General features: G+C 38.2%; 1 pseudogene; it reads left to right on the top strand.

Annotated features, from left to right (window-relative positions):
• Window positions 1–4958: 4958 nt before the first annotated feature.
• LOC103083534 (beta-citryl-glutamate synthase B pseudogene) overlaps window positions 4959–16687 on the top strand; it is a 28612-nt pseudogene continuing 16883 nt past the window's right edge.

Raw genomic sequence — 16687 nt, forward strand, 5'->3', positions numbered from 1 at the left:
GGAACAGGTGCATAGTGACAGAGTTGGGGAAAAGCAGAGGGGTCAAAGGCCTAGAACAGATAGAAGATATTAGCCAGGAATAGGCTGAAAGTATGATTTCATAGTTGTAGTTATTTTGGATGATGACACTCTGTTGGGAGAGGCAAACAGACATAAGAATAAAAACTAATATTTACTTAGAATTTAATATGTTCTTGGCACTGTGCTAAACATTTTGCATGCACTGTCCCCATATAATCCCTACAACTATCAATTAAGTACTATTATTGTCCCCAACATTGTCCTGGTAGTGTCAGTGAGATGTGAGGTGCCTGAAGAGGTCTGGAATTGGCACTGAGGGGTGAGGGCAATAAGCAGCTTGCTACTGGAAGGCTTCCGGGGACCAGCTTTCGGGTTAAACTAGACTGTAACACTTACAAGAGGTTGAGGATGTAGCAAAGTTTATTCCTCGTGCACTGGGTGTTCTGACAGGCACAGTGGGAGGATTTTAGAAGGAAGGGAGGAGTGAGAGTTTGGAAGTGGGAACAAGAAGCCCAGATGAACATTAGGATAGGAGAACACTGAGAGGGTATATAGGTTAGACACGTGAGGGCGTTACATCACGGGTAGTGTGATAAGGAAAATGGGTGTATGGCCACATGGATTTAGACTTTAGAAGAAACCTTCAAACAGAACCATCCAGCCCCTATTTTTAGCTCATATCTCATTCTGTCTCTACAGGCAACAATTTAAATAAGTAACTTGAATTCTCAGACTGTAATAATAGCCAATATTTATTGACTGTTTACTACAGTCAATACACATTACATGTCAAACACATTACATGTATTAATTTATTTAATCCATACAACAACACTATAAGGTATGTACTGTTATCATCTCCATTGTACAGTGAAATTTTAAATAGCTAGTATCTGGTAGACCTTGAACTTGAGCCCTGCTCACTGACTCTGGAGCCCTAAAGCTTACCATGTTGTTATTCTTACTACTTGATCAGGGCTGTCATTTCTCTCCCTACAATTGTCTTTCCTATATTGTACACTTCCTCTAGCAGAAAAAGGTCTCTCCATACATTAACATTTAAGAGAAACTTAATGACAGATTATGACAATAGCAATACATCTGAAACTAACCTTTAACAATATACTCTACAAGTGGATTTTGAAAAAAGGACGGTCATCTTGGACTTTATCCAAGACAGCTTACATTGTTCAGTACCCAAAGATATCCCTTACTTAGAAGATAGTCTTAAGGCATATGCTCCAAACATAGTATTTTAGCACGATCCAGTGTGTTTAAAAAAATCATCTGTAAAAAAATAATAATAATAAATCATCTGTCACACAATAACTTTATTCTGTCCTCAGGGTGGAAACTAGCCTCTGATATTTCTTGCTGAGGACAAAAAATAAGTTACTGTCAGGCTTGACATTTTAAATTCTGTAACAGACGATGTCTTGGGTTGTTGTTGTTTTTAGCTCCATACATTTTTATGTTTATAACAAAAAACACTATCAAAGTAGCTTTCATACTTATAAAATGAGCAGAAAACCCATTATAGAAATCCCCCTTTTCTGTTAGTTAGCGGTTTTAAAATATCAAAGCACAGTAGTTTCCCCTTATCCAAGGGGGATATGTTCCAAGACCCCCAGTGGATGCCTGAAACCACAGAACCCTATATATGCTATGTTTTTTCCTATCATACATACCTATGATAAAGTATAATTTATAAATTAGGCAGAATGAGAGATTAACAATAATAATAAAATAGAACAATTATAACAATATTCTGTAATAAAAGCTATGTGAATGTGATCTCTCTGAAAATACCTTATTGTACAAATTTAATACCTTTTCCATCTTAACTAAGCACTAATTGTGCTCTGTGGCTGTAACTTTTGCAGTCTGAGGTGCGCCTGCAAAACTAGCACAAATTTCTTTTTCCTTCTTCACAATTTCATGGATACAAGATTCATTCTTACCGTAGATCTTAGCAACCTCAGCATACAATGTCTTTTCTTTCCTTATTAAGTCGAAAATTTTCACCTTTTCATTTAAAGGAAGCTCTTTACGGCTTCTCTTAGGCATAACAGAATTGCCAGCATCACTACTTTTTGTGCTTTGGGTCATTATTAAGTAAAATAAGGGTTACTTAATAACACAAGCACTGTGATACCTTGACAGTTGATCTGATAACCAAGACAGCTACTAAGTGACTAAAAAATGGATTACACTGGACAAAGGGATGATTCACGTCTGGGCAGGACAGAGAAGGATGGCAAGAGATGCCATCACACCACTCAGAACGCTGAGCAACTTAAAATTTATTAATTGTTTATTTCTGAAATTTTCCATTTAATATGTTCAGACTGAGGTTGACTTCTGGTAACTGAAACCATGGAAAATGAAACTGTGGATAACGGGGGACTACAGTTGTCTGTGTATAGAACGCAAGAAGTAATATAAAGTAGAGATTCAGAACTTCCCTGGAGGCACAGTGGTTAAGAATCCACCTGCCAACGCAGGGGACACGGGTTCGAGCCCTGGTCCGGGAAGATCCCACATGCCTCGGAACAACTTACCCGTGCACCACAACTATTGAAGCCTGTGTGCCTAGAGCCTGTGCTCTGCAACAAGAGAAGCCACCACAATGAGAAGCCCACACACCGCAACAAAGACTAGCCCCTGCTCACCACAGCTAGAGAAAGCCTGTGCGCAGCAACAAAGACCCAACACAGCCGTAAATTAATTAATTAATTAATTTTAGAAAGACGTTAATTTTTTTAAAAAGTAGAGATTCAGCAAGGAAACAAACCGCATTTGGATTCTATCTTAATGTTGATTTAGCAATCAAACTTTGCTTTAAGTGGGTGGCATTTCCAAGGAAACTAAAGGACTTAAATAGAAATGTGGTGTGAGGCTTCACACTTCATGAAGATCTTTTATTTACTCCAACAGGTAACTACAATAGGAAAGCTTAAAATTGAAGTATTTATATACCAATTACTTTTGAGCTCTTCAGTAAGGACTATAATTGTTACTAAAAGACCTTCTTCAGAAACAAAAAAGAGTAGAATCTATATTAGCTAAATATATTTTGGAGTAGAGATAAAATTATGTCTGCTATTATAAATTTAGGTTTGTTTCATTGTATTTTAGCATTTATTCTTCAACCAAATACCTGGGGATGGAACCATATATTTTCCTGATTAATCTAACTTTAACTGGACACTTAAATTATTTTAGTGTGATTAAATCACATTCAGTATTCAAAAAGTACTTAAGAATGATACTCTTTTCTTTAAAGCAGTATTTGGTGTTTGTTTTTACAACTTTAACTTCTTACATCAAGCTTTTTTCCAATTAGACCACTTTATCTTTAAAATATAGACAAGGATATACAGTGCAGAAAAAAAAGTGTTCTTCATCATCCCTGTTCCCTTCATTATTGTCAAAATCCTTAATACCATGTTCTCTCAGAAAACATCTGTGTACTATTATAAAATAAATTCTCTTAAGCCTTTACTTCAAAATGGAGAAATAATCTAAGGTAATGTTCCAGGAATATATTTTGCTAACTTTATTAGATGTTAAAAGCACAATATCAAAAAACACTGATCAAACCCAGGGTGACAGAAAACCCATTAATCCAGACCAAGTATGCCAGATCTCCTGGCACATGACATACCCGCCACCTGTCCTGAGTAATATGTATTGTCTTTTCTCCATCCTGTATTCCAAAGTCAAGCTGAACTACCCTAGGAGATCCATGGGATTGAGCTTGAAGGGTTTGGGGGACCAGGCGGAACTGAGCCTAAGATGTGTGAATCACTACTGTGATGCTTGTATCATCAACCACAAGTGATCAGGGCCATTCCAAATCCCCAGAGGACCTTCCAGGTGCTTTTTGAGCCATATCACATAGACAGATAGGTAGATAGATAGGCAGACAGATAGGTAGACAGATGGAGATAAGAGATGTATAGGTATCTGGGGGGGGGGGTTGCTGTTGGCTTTTTTTTTTTATTTAAATCAGACTACCCTCAAAAAGAAAAAGATATTTGATATTGTAGGGTAGTCTTTTACTGACGTTAACCAAAATGAACACCAGTGAAGCACTTTGAATAATGGCTTCTTTTCTTTTAAGGAATTTCAGCATGGGTAATAAAGTGGGAAGTCCTCGGTTCTGCAACTTACTAGATGTGCAACTTTAGCACGTCTCAATCTGACAGATCGCTTCTTCATCTGTGAAATGAGCAAGATAATCACACTTAACCTGCCCACCTACAGGATTATTTCTAGGGTCGAACTGGTTAATAAACATGTAAAACTACTCTATAATTCCTAAAGCCGTGTCTTGACGTCCGACATTCATAATCTTAACAATACCATTGGGTAAAGTCTGCATCCACTTCAACACTATAACTGAAAGTGCGTGGCTAGTTTCCTCACACTCCCTTTGTATTCCCTGTTCCTCCAGACAAAGTAAAACCTGGTTCCTGAAGAATATGATTTAATTTGAGTTACTGGGAAACAAAGCAATTAGACAATGAATAATAGCCCAGACAGGATACAGCTGAGGATCTGTGCAAAAGAATGAGGAGCTGTTTGATCCTGAGCAGGTGTTCTCCCTAGACTGTATAACCTGAAGATGATTTAATTTGGAAAATAGGGCTTGTTCCCGGGTGGGTAAGCCTTGGGGCCTCGGCTTTTCGGGACTGGGACCGTCACAGGAAATCCTGTGGGAGGAGGTCAGGGAGATTTTCCAAGTATTAAGTGCCTGGGTGGAAATCTTACCTTGAAGAAGTCTTGTTACCACACACAAGCCCTTTTCCTGAAGTAGCAGCAGCAGGAAAACTCCAGTCAGCCGGACCTGCCCCAAGACTGCTGTGGAGAGACGCCCTTAGACCCCCGAGAGAGAGTCTGCTGCAGCGCAGCACGCCGGGAAGACGCGAGGAATGCCGGTAAGGTGCGGGGCCTACTGGGAAAGTTATGGGGCCTGGTGGGAAGTTGTCGTGCTGACCCTGAGGGAGGAAGAGTGGAATGCAGGGCCCTGGGACCTTTACGGGACAGAGATGGCCCTGGAGCAGCACGTAAAAAAAAAGAAGCAGCATTTATCTCAGAAGTAAAATTGGCCTAGTAGTGTCCATTTTAGAGCTGTTCTCACAAGACAAGACAGCTTGGATTGTTTCCAACTAGCATCTCTTCTCCAAAGATGTCTCCCCGTTTGGGTTTCCCTGGTACCTCAGCTTGGTCCAGATGGCCCAAAGGGGACTGTTTCCTGTGTCCTCTTCCCACTGTTCCGAATGTTAACAATCCCCACCTGTACTGACTTCCTCATCCTGGCTCGTTAAGCCTTCTCTACCTGGGCTTTAAATTTTTACCACACTGTGGGGAGAAATGTCTCTGAAGTTTTACTTTTCCACCTGAAATGGATAGTCCAAGCCCTCAAAACTTTCCAAAATCATACTTTAAATCCCAGTGTAAGTTTTTTCATTTTAGAAAAATTCATTTTATGCTTGTGTTAATTTGGGGCTGAGCCCCAGCCCTATGTGAGTGGATTATAGATGAAATCCTATTAAATAGAACTCTATCGGACCTGACTGCAATATGCAAACAAATTGGAACACAGCTTCTGGGTCATTTTGAACACAACAAAGGAAAAAGGATTTACACTTTTTCCTCTCTCTCCTACTTGCTCTCCCATCATCTCTCTCTCTCTCTCTCTCTCTCTCTCTCTCTTTCTCTTTCTATATGACTGTGCCTGAGATTGACAATGCACTGGATAGGTTCTTGGTCTGATTTCACACTGGAGGTTTTCTTAAGTAAGTGAAAGAATATCCTAACTCCCAGGTGGAATTATCATCATTACTCTCTTTCTTATATGTAACCTATAAAATATAGGAAGAATAAAATATAGCAGAAGAGTTGAAGGGAATAATCCAAGTTAATCAGAAGAAAATATTCAATCATTGGGCTTCCCTGGTGGCCCAGTGGTTGAGAGTCCGCCTGCCGATGCAGGGGACACGGGTTCGTGCCCTGGTCCGGGAGGATCCCACATGCCACGGAGTGGCTGGGCCCGTGAGCCATGGCTGCTGAGCCTGCGCGTCCGGAGCCTGTGCTCCGCAACAGGAGAGGCCACAACAGTGAGAGGCCCACGTACCGCAAAAAAAAAAAAAAAAAAAAAATTCAATCATTGACAAAGTATTAAGTACATCAGTAGGTAAATTATGGATTATGTCTAATATTCTATTTTAGAGTGAATACAGTATAATACAGAACACATTTATAATCATCATCATCTATTAAAAGTCTAACACATGTCATTTTAAACTAACAAAAAATTTTAAATGCAGTTAAAACTTTTACTTTGGGATCACCATTTCATGGATAAAAATACAGATGTAAGTATAGATATAGACACACCTCTGTATAAATTACTTCAATGTTAAGTTTTACTGCAATATATCTCTTCAACTTTACATGTACTGTTTCTTCTTTGCAATGTAACTTATTTCTATACTTGTTATTGATTCTTTTCCTACTATACAATGGAAATTATATGAATTTTATAAAAACTGTCTGGAAAAGCACAAAAATGTGTAATGTAAAACGTAACACCCTTCCACAATAAAGGTCCCCTTCCTCACCCAGAAATAACTATTGATACCTTTGGTTGCTTGATGCTTCATCCTCCAGACTTTTTATCATATATATATACTAACATATATTATTATTTTAAAATCAAATTATACTTGACAAATTATTCTGTCATTTTATTTTTCCACTAAATCAGTCTCCAGATACCTGTGTTAATATTTGTATACTTAATTCTCTTTAAAAGCCTATATAGTATTCCTTGTGTGGATGTACCATAATTTACAAAACCAACCCCTTTCTAATGTATATATTGGTTGTGTCTAATTTCTCCTTACATTTCAGCCTCTTGAGCTGTGTCTTTTTTCCTTTCCATTGCAAATCACCACCACCCCAAATTTTGTGTTTTCTAGTGACCAGGACCACTTCATTCCTTTTTCATTTAGCCTGTTTTCTGAAATGTTTTTCTGACTTTCAGGTCTTGTCCTTTCGTTTTGAATCTTCTCTTTCTATTCTCCTATTTTTTTCCCCCATTAAGTACAAAAAACCTCTTATACAAAATCTCTCCTCTTTAGTACCTGTGTGCTCTCTTCACACTCTTCCCAACCCCAGCAGTGAAGAAAAAGAGGTGCTTAATATCAGGTATCTGATAAGAAACAAGGGGCTGCTACCAGCAGGGAGCCTTGTCAAGATCTCCCTCATTCTGAGCACTCCATTCCCACGTGAACCACAATGGATGGAGATTTCACCCACCCACCCCACATTGTTCAAGTTGTCCTTTGCCCTTTCTGTCAAATCTCGGCACCCAGGAGACGGCAGAACATGTTCTGAATTCAACCCTGGGGAGCTACCAATCAATATCACTTGACTCTTCTTACCCATTAGTTCTCTTTCTATGCCTGATGTGGAGTCACGCCTATGCTATTCTTTGTCATGGCCCCTTCTCAGTTGGCCTAGCTAACGCCTATAGGCTGGGATGGCTCTGTCCATCCCCTAGGCAGAGTGCCACAGGCAGAGAGTAGAACAAGGGCAAAGTACAAGGCTGAGTCTTAGGACATAGGTTCTCTTACTGCTTCAGCTGCAGGCTCAGAGTCTGTGCAGAAAGTTAGTATATTTTATCTTTTTGTGATCTTAGTTATCAAATACCAGTTAAGAATATTAACTGTCCACTTAACTCACAGAACACTATAAGAATGGAAATCTATAAAAACACTTTGAAAATAAAATTCCAGAGAAACAGTTTCTTATTTTATATGTCTCTTCTTTTTTTGTACATATATTTTAACTGACTTCCTTTGTTTATATCTGCAACTCATTTCTGGTTTTTCCTGCTATACATACCTATTCCTTCCCATGAATTAGTTCTTATTTATGAAACACAACAGTATATTTATATTTATTTCCAATGAGACCTTCTTCCAATGAGACCAGCAGAGGTTTTGGTGGCTTTTTGTTGTTGTTGTTTGTTTTTGAGGGGAGAGGGGTGGATTCAGAGAGGGAGAAAGACACGGCTGTTGTCATTTTTTTTAATCTAAATTTTTTTTATGTTCCTCAAATTTCTTTTATACCTGAAACATTCTCTGGAATTTTTATATGATTATTAAGGCTAGTTTCAAGTGGCAACATTCAAATAAGCAAAAGAACTTTATAGGGAGACTAAACTCCTGTCTGATAGTAAGTTAGGTACTTAGAAGAAAATTTGAGTAATTCTTTTTTTTTTTTCGGTACGTGGGCCTCTCACTGCTGTGGGCTCTCCCGTTGCGGAGCACAGGCTCCAGACGCGCAGGCTCAGCTGCCATGTCTCACGGGCCTAGCCGCTCCACGGGATGTGGGATCTTCCTGGACCGGGGCATGAACCCGTGTCCCCTGCATCGGCAGGCGGACTCTCAACCACTGTGCCACCAGGGAAGCCCTAGAGTAATTCTTCTAAGCCATAGATAAGTTGGTCAAGAAAAAACAAAACCCTAAACCAACTCAGTGTTTGATTGACTCTGGGCCAACGTCTTAATCTCTCTGTATTTGAACCTTCCAACTTTTTTCTTTTTTTTTTTGGCTGCATCGGGTCTTCGTTGTGGCTTGTGGGATCTTCATTATGGCATGTGGGATCTTTGTTGCAGCACCGCAGGCTGTTCATTGCAGCGTGTGGGCTTCTCTCTAGTTGTGGCCTGCAGATTTTCTCTCTCTAGTTGTGGCGTGCGGGCTCCAGGGTGTGTGGGGCCTGTAGTTTGCGCCACGTGGGATCGGTAGTTGAGGTGCGTGGGCTCGGTAGTTGTGGCGTGCGGGCTTAGTTGCGCTGCAGCATGTGGGATCTTAGTTCCCCGACCAAGGACTGAACCTGCGTCTCCTGCTTTGGAAGGCAGATTCTTTACCACTGGACCACCAGGGAATTCCCTGAACCTTCCAACTTTAACACTGGTGTAACTTTGATACCAAATGCCAATTGCCTTCTAATAATCAAATGACAGATTGTGGGATGGTTTGAACAAATCTAAATGACACTGAACTCCTTAGGAAAAAGGTGTTTTAATGCTTTTCAGGTTTAAAATAAAGAAACATATTAGGAATTTAAAAGGGATAAAATTTCAGAAAGTTGCAGCTCTCATGGTAAAAGAAAAGGATGAGAAATTGTGTTTTAACTGTCATTAAATTTGTTTTTCAATTATAAAAAAGAGCCTTGGCTATGTGTAAGTGTTCTTTTTTTTCCTTAGTTGAAAACAGCCCATTTCTAAGCATCCATTAGTATCACTTACTTTCTAATTTAGTTCTTCCTTCCCCAGTGAATTTTTTTTTTTTTTTCCGGTATGTGGGCCTCTCACTGTTGTGGCCTCTCCTGTTGCGGAGCACAGGCTCCAGACATGCAGGCTCAGCGGCCATGGCTCACGGGCCCAGCCGCTCCGCGGCATGTGGGATCTTCCCGGACCAGGGCACGAACCTGCATACCCTGCATCGGCAGGCGGACTCTCAACCACTGCGCCACCAGGGAAGCCCCGAGATGAATTTTAATACCATATCAATAAATTCCAACAATACACTATTGTTTTGGCCTTTGATTCTTAAGGAAGGGGGAAAATGCAAATTTGTCTTTTATTAATAAGTGCGTAACTTCTCATAGATTATACACAATCTCATAACTCATCTCAGTCTGAACAATCAACATCATTTGAATTTTCAAAGGTAACACTTCACTGTCATGAAAGAAAGCCCAGTGACTCAGCATTCAGTAGAACTATACAATAGTGGATATCATATTGCTGATTAAAGTGATTAAATTTAATGATCCCACCAAGCATTTCATCTTTGCTGTGCAAACTACAGAGACTCAGGCCATCAATTAGAAGGAAGGGCCTGAACAGAATTTGTGACAAGTAACCTGAGACTGCCAATGGCCCAAACTTACAGCTCCAGTAAACTATAGAAACTTCGTATTTGCCAAATTGGAAACATTAGTGTATTAAAGATTTCAGAAGGGAGTTGAGTGTAAATAGTGTTAATCACTAGGATAAGGTTCCAAATAACTACATGGCTTTAATGAGGAGATCTGAAATAAGCGGTACCAACAAAAGAGTTGACTACAAGAGTTGATTACATGTAAAATTATAAATCAAGCCCTCACATAGTAAAGGGCTGAGGAAGTCACTACAGAATATTCTTTAACAAAAGGAAGACCTTATGAAATGTTGGCAGACGATGTGTTAAGCCAAATGGCCTGCTAACTGGTTAGGTTATCTAAGGCAGTTATGCTTCTGGATTTGTATTTATATTGGTCTAATTTGGCTTAGTTACCCTGGACCCTCCGTGAAGTTACCTAGGCTATCTAGGGGATTAGGAACTGGAAGCATGAACAGCTCCCACCAAAATAAGTCCTGGACCTAATCTCTCTCCTCCCCTCCCCTCCCCTCCCCCCAGCCCCTGCTTTCTCCACACCCTGCCAAAATCTATATTCAATATATCTGAAATCAAGTGAGTCCAGAACATGAACAGAGCATCCATGACGAGTGTGAGTTTGGGAGTTAGACAAACCTCCCTTGGAATCCCAGCTCAGCCACTTACTAGTTGTGGGATCTCAGTCAAGATATTTAATTTCTCTGAACCTCATTTTCCTCATCTGAATATCTGAATAAGGAGGACAAAAATATCTATCAATACTTCACAGAGTCACCATAAGGAGTATTTATTTTAGCCCAGTGCCTGGAATGTAGCAACCAGAAGAATGTACCAGTAGTATTATTGTTAAGTTTCCTGATTGGTCTTTATATGTCTTCTCTCTCTCTCCCCACCCCATGCACACACACAAATAGAATAGAATAGAAGATAGAATTAATACCTAATTCCCAGAAAGTACTCACCCTTCCCACCAAAGAAGGACTTTTCTGATAATAACATATGAGATACTGTGTAATGTTACTATTGATACCACCTTACTTCATCAAAAAAAAAAAAGGCTTTGTAAGTAGATATGTCCTCATAATACATCAGTTGGATAACATTTGTAGAATTTTTGGATGGCAGCAAAATAGCCTTAAAATACTTGGAGTTCACAGCACTATTTTAAAGTGTGTTCTGTTTCATTAAAATTAACACTTCTACTCTTCAAAAGATATCATTAAGAAATGAAAAAAGCAAGCCACAAACATATGTTTGAAAAAAGACTTACATTAACAAATAAATATATAAAGAGAAAACTGGACAGCTACATGTAAAAGAATGAAATTAGAACATTTTCTAACATCATATACAAAAACAAACTCAAAATGAATTAAAGACCTAAATGTAAGACAGGAAACCATAAAACTGCTAGAAGGAAACATAGGCAGAACACTTGACATAAATTGTAGCAACATTTCTTTTTGGATTTCCTAAGGCAAAGGAAACAAAAGCAAAAATAAATGGGACCTAATTAAACTTAAAGGCTTTTGTACAGCAAAGGAAACCATTAACAATACGAAAAGGCAACCTACTGAATGGGAGAAAATATTTGCTAATGTATGACCAATAAGGGGTTAATATCCAAAATATATAAACAGCTCATAAAACTCAACATCAAAGAAACAAATAACCTGATTACAAAATGGGCAGAAGAATTGAATAGACATTTTTGCAAGGAAGAGATACAGATGACCACAGGCATATGAAAAGACGCTCAACAAAGTTAATCGTCAGGGAAATGCAAATCAAAACCACAGTGAGCTATCACCTCACACTTGTCAGAATGTCTATCATCAAAAAGCCCACAAATAACAAGTGTTGGTGAGGATATGGAGAAAAGGGAACCCTCGTACACTGTGAGAATGTAAATTGCTGCAGCCACTTGTGGGAAACAGTACGAAGGTTCCTTAAAAATGAAAAATAGAACTACAGTATGACTCAGCAATTCCACTCTTGGGTATATACCCAAAGCAAAGGAAAACACTAATCCGAAAAGATATATGCACCCCAGTGTTACAACAGCCAAGATATGGAAGCAACTTGTGTTCACCAACAGATGAATGGATAAAGAAGATGTGATATATATATATATATATATATATATATACACACACATATATATATATGTATATACACACACACACACAATGGAATACTACTCAGCCATAAAAAGAATGGAATTTTGCCATTTGCAACAACCTGGATGGACTTGGAGAGAATTATGCTTAGTAAATTAGTCAGACAGAGAAAGACAAATACTGTAAGATATCACCTATTTGTGGAATCTAAAAAATAAAACAAACTAGTGAATACAACAAAAAAAAGGGACAGACTCACAGATATAGAGAACAAACTAGTGGTTTCCAGTGGGGAGAGTGAAGGGACAGGGGAGGTAGGTGTAGGGGATTAAAAGGTACAAACTACTACGTATAAAATAAAATAAATAAGCTACAAGGAAATATTGTACAGCCAGCAAATATAGCCAATATCTTATAATAACTGTAGATGGAGTAGAACCTTTAAAAATTGTGAATCACTATATTGTACACCTGAAACTTACATAATATTGTAAATCAACTACACCTCAATAAAAAAAGAAGAAAATATAAAGAACTTATAACTCAGTAATAAGATAGACAATCCAATTAAAAATGGGCAAAAGATTTGACCAGATTCACAAAAGGAGATACATGAATGGCCAATAAACTCATGAGAAGATGCACAACATCCTAAGTCATGAAGAAAATGCAAATTTAAACCACAATGAGTAACTACCCTATACAGCCATTTAAATGGCTAAAATTAGAAGGACTGACAATATCAAGTGTTGTAGGAATTGGATTCTCAAACATTGTTGTGGGAACATAAAGTATTACAATATTACATTTGGGAAAACAGTTTGGCCGTGTCTTATAAATTAAACCAATGCTTATCATCCAACCCAACAATTCTACTCCTGAGTATTTACCCGAAGGAAAGTAAAACATATGTCTACACAAAGACCAGCAGCTTTGTCCGTAACAGCCTAAAACTGGAAACAACCCAAAGGTTCAACAGATGAATGATAGACAAATTGTTGCATATACAGGGAGTGGAATACTACCCAGCACCAACAAATTACTGCCGAACGATGGATGAATTTCAAAAACATGCTGAGTGGAAGAAGACAGACATCAAATAAAACATACTGTGATTCTCTCTCAGATAGATAGATAGATATAAATTTTACAATATATGTCATAGGGGCCTTCCCTGGTGGTCCAGTGGTTAAGACTCCATGCTTCCACTGCAAGGGGCGCCATGCTGCATGGCCAAATAAATAAAACACCTTTAAAAATAAATGAAATATATGTTATATATAAACACATATATAAATACATATATATATTTATATATATGATTTTTGCTGGGTCATCTTTGCCCTTTATTGGCCATAGCCCCTCCAGCCTTCAGTCTCATCAGCACACAAGTGGGATGAGGGGTGCAGGGGGCACGGGCAGGCTGCCCCTCGCTGGGCGGGGCAGTGAGGAGAAGTGGCAGCCCCTCTGGCTGGATCCTTCCGGTCCCCTAGGCCTGGATCCTTGCCTCCTTTCAGCCCTCTCATATATGTATGTACACACACACACACACACACACACACACACACACACACACCATTGCCACATAGGCAACCAGTCATGCCAGTGTAATGGAACTTGAGTAAGAACTCTGAACCACAAGGCTCAGGCAGGCTTCCCTAGTGGCAATATTCCATGTGTTACACACACATACCAGGAAAATAATGCATACAAGACTCCACGGAGAGAGGACCATGGGAGCTCTGTATTTAGCACTTTTCCTGGACTCTGCCCTGTGCTCTTCTTCCCTTGGCTGATTTTAATCTGTATCTTTTCCCCAAAATAAGCTATAACTGTGAGTTTAAGAGCTTTCAGTTTGTTTTTTTGAGTCCTGCTAGCAAATTATCGAACCTGAGGGTACTTTGGGGAATGCTCCCACTCTGCACATGCAATTAGTGTCAGAAGTGAGAGTGGTCTTATGGAGAACTGTATTCCTGTTAATTCTGCAGTTTCCAAAACTCCCAAAGAGTTAGCTCTAAATTTTAGCAATATCATAAAGGTGATTGTTTTTTAAAAGTGGTCGTTTTCCCTTATCTACTATGTATGCATGTGTGTGTATGTGTTTGCACATCTGTGCATGTAATCAAGTACACACACACAATACCCACAATGGAACACTGCTTTTAATGCTGGGAGAGAGAGAATCTCTTAAAAAGGCAATTTTGGAAGCACCTCAATATTTTGTATTTCAAATTTTAAAGGTATAAGTAGATCTTTATAAACTTAGAAGAAATATGAATGAATGAGCATCAACTAATTAACAGAAGGAATCTAGACAAAGTAGGGAGAGAGAAGATAACAGGGGTTGCCATTTACTGTTCTCTAAAAATATCTAAGTGGTATGATTAAGGGTCATTTTTGTGTTTTTATGTTTTTCAGAATTTTTCAAATTAATGAAAGAATAAATGTATCCTGGACAAATTTAGAAATATAAGAATTTCACACATTACACATTACTTTATGGTCACAGGAAATATAAAACAATTTATTTTGTTTATACACATAAATGTTGTTCTCTTCTTGTTGCAGAGAAGAAAAATAGGGTGGTCAAATCTTTTAAGCATAAAACACTTTCTATTAGTATAAAATTCTGTGAAGGAAATACAGTGAAAAATAAGATGCCAAGGAGAAAAAGGAGTGAAAAGACAAGCTCATTTTGGAATTTTTTTAAATAGATGATGATGGCTATCAAACCCCTACAATATTTTGTATTCAATTAGATTTATTTAAAGGAATGCCATAAATCTTATTTTTAAATTTCAGTATTTACAGTTTGCCAGAAGTTACCTCTCTTTACTTATTTAAACTTTTCTTGAATACTTTTATACATAAACTTAAAATTTGTGGAGGGTGTATATGATTTTAAAAATATTTTAGACATACATGAATGAAAGGTTTGTAGGCCACTCACGTTAGCTATAAACTACATTTGGCGATCAGGGGAAAAATGCGATACTGTTTAATCTAAGCCAAGGATACTCTGCCACCTGGTGGCTTAGAAATTTTCATGGTCACTAGACAGGAATAAAAACCTCTCCTCAGACCAGGCGTGATGATGAACTGATTCATAGTATACAGAATCAGGGAGATGAATTCCTTGATTACAAAATGTATGGATACAGAGAAGGAAGCAAAATGATTGATTCTGAATATTATCACTGCAAATCCAGGGAAGTATCATTGGTAGTTTTTTACAGGATAAGAAAATATCTAAAATCTCTCACCTAAGATCAACTAATTTCAGAAATGCTTAAAATGATAGTTAATACAATTTTATTCTGTGAACTTGAGTAAAAGCAAATTTCTCTGTCATTTTATTGTGGAGAAACAGAAAAAAAAGTTTTGATCCATTTCTGTGCACTGTAGAAAATTGAAATTACCAAAGATTCCATACTTTATTGAAAAAGTATATATGTAAATTCTTACTACCTGCATTTTTTTTTTGGTTCCTTGCTTTACCTTGGTTAATTTTTCCATTGTTTGTATTTCATAATGAAAACAAGAACTCTCTTCTAGAAGTTGGTGGGGGATTTTTGGTTATTTATTTGGGGTTTTGGCTTGTATTATGGATGATCCTTAAAAGAAAAAGCCCAATGTATTTAAACATATTATGTTAATAAAATAATATATTAATATATGTGTATATAGTGTTATATAGTGTGTGTGTGTGAATATAAACAAGGTTTGAAGGTATAGCTCAGCACTAAATGGGGTTAACATTACAAAAATACACCTGCAAAAATAACTGAGGAAGTATTAAGGAAGAGTAGTGAAGATGACCAGCCCTACCAGATAGTAAAACATAAAGTTACTGTAATTAAGATGGTCATGCTACATGTGACTAGACACCTTAGCAATAGTAGAAAAGGACTGGAGTACATGTGGAAGTGAGTACATGATAATGCTGGCATTTTTGAGTGAAAACAAAGTGCAAAAGAATATATTGGCATATATTCATCTGTGTATGTGTAGCCGTATAAAGGGAATCATATTTTAAAATTATTAGTGGACTCTTCTCTTTGTCTTTCTGAGTACAGGCCTAGGACACTTAAGGTATCTACCTGCCCAGGAGAAAGACTGGATCTGCTTCCTGTGGTAGATGCTATTGTGACTTAGCCAATTACACTTTATCTTCACCTTCTTCCACGGGGACAGATAGTCCCACAATAGATCCTGTGGAAATGCCTGACATTTTCTTCCCCAGTCTTCCTTTCAGCTGTGGGTATCCATGTGACATGGTTATGGATAATATGAAATGCAGAGAAATCTGTTGGAACTGCTTCTGGAAAGATTTTTCACCATGATAGAAAGTAGAGAGACATGGGGAGATGTTTCTTTATTATGAAAGTCCCCTTTCTCTTGCCTTTGAATGAGGCTGTCTGAAGTGATGTCCAGAGCAGCTGCAGCCATCCTGCGACCTTGAGGTGATAAACCTGAAGATGAGACATCAGCACGCTGAGGATGGCAGAGCACAAAGTCTGGGCCCTGAATGGCATTGTGGACTTGACAAACCAACTCTGGAAGCCCTTAACCCTCAGAGTTTTTGT

Source organism: Lipotes vexillifer, unplaced genomic scaffold (genome assembly GCF_000442215.2).
Source record: "Lipotes vexillifer unplaced genomic scaffold, Lipotes_vexillifer_v1.1 scaffold951, whole genome shotgun sequence".
Taxonomy (NCBI): Eukaryota; Metazoa; Chordata; class Mammalia; order Artiodactyla; family Lipotidae; genus Lipotes; species Lipotes vexillifer.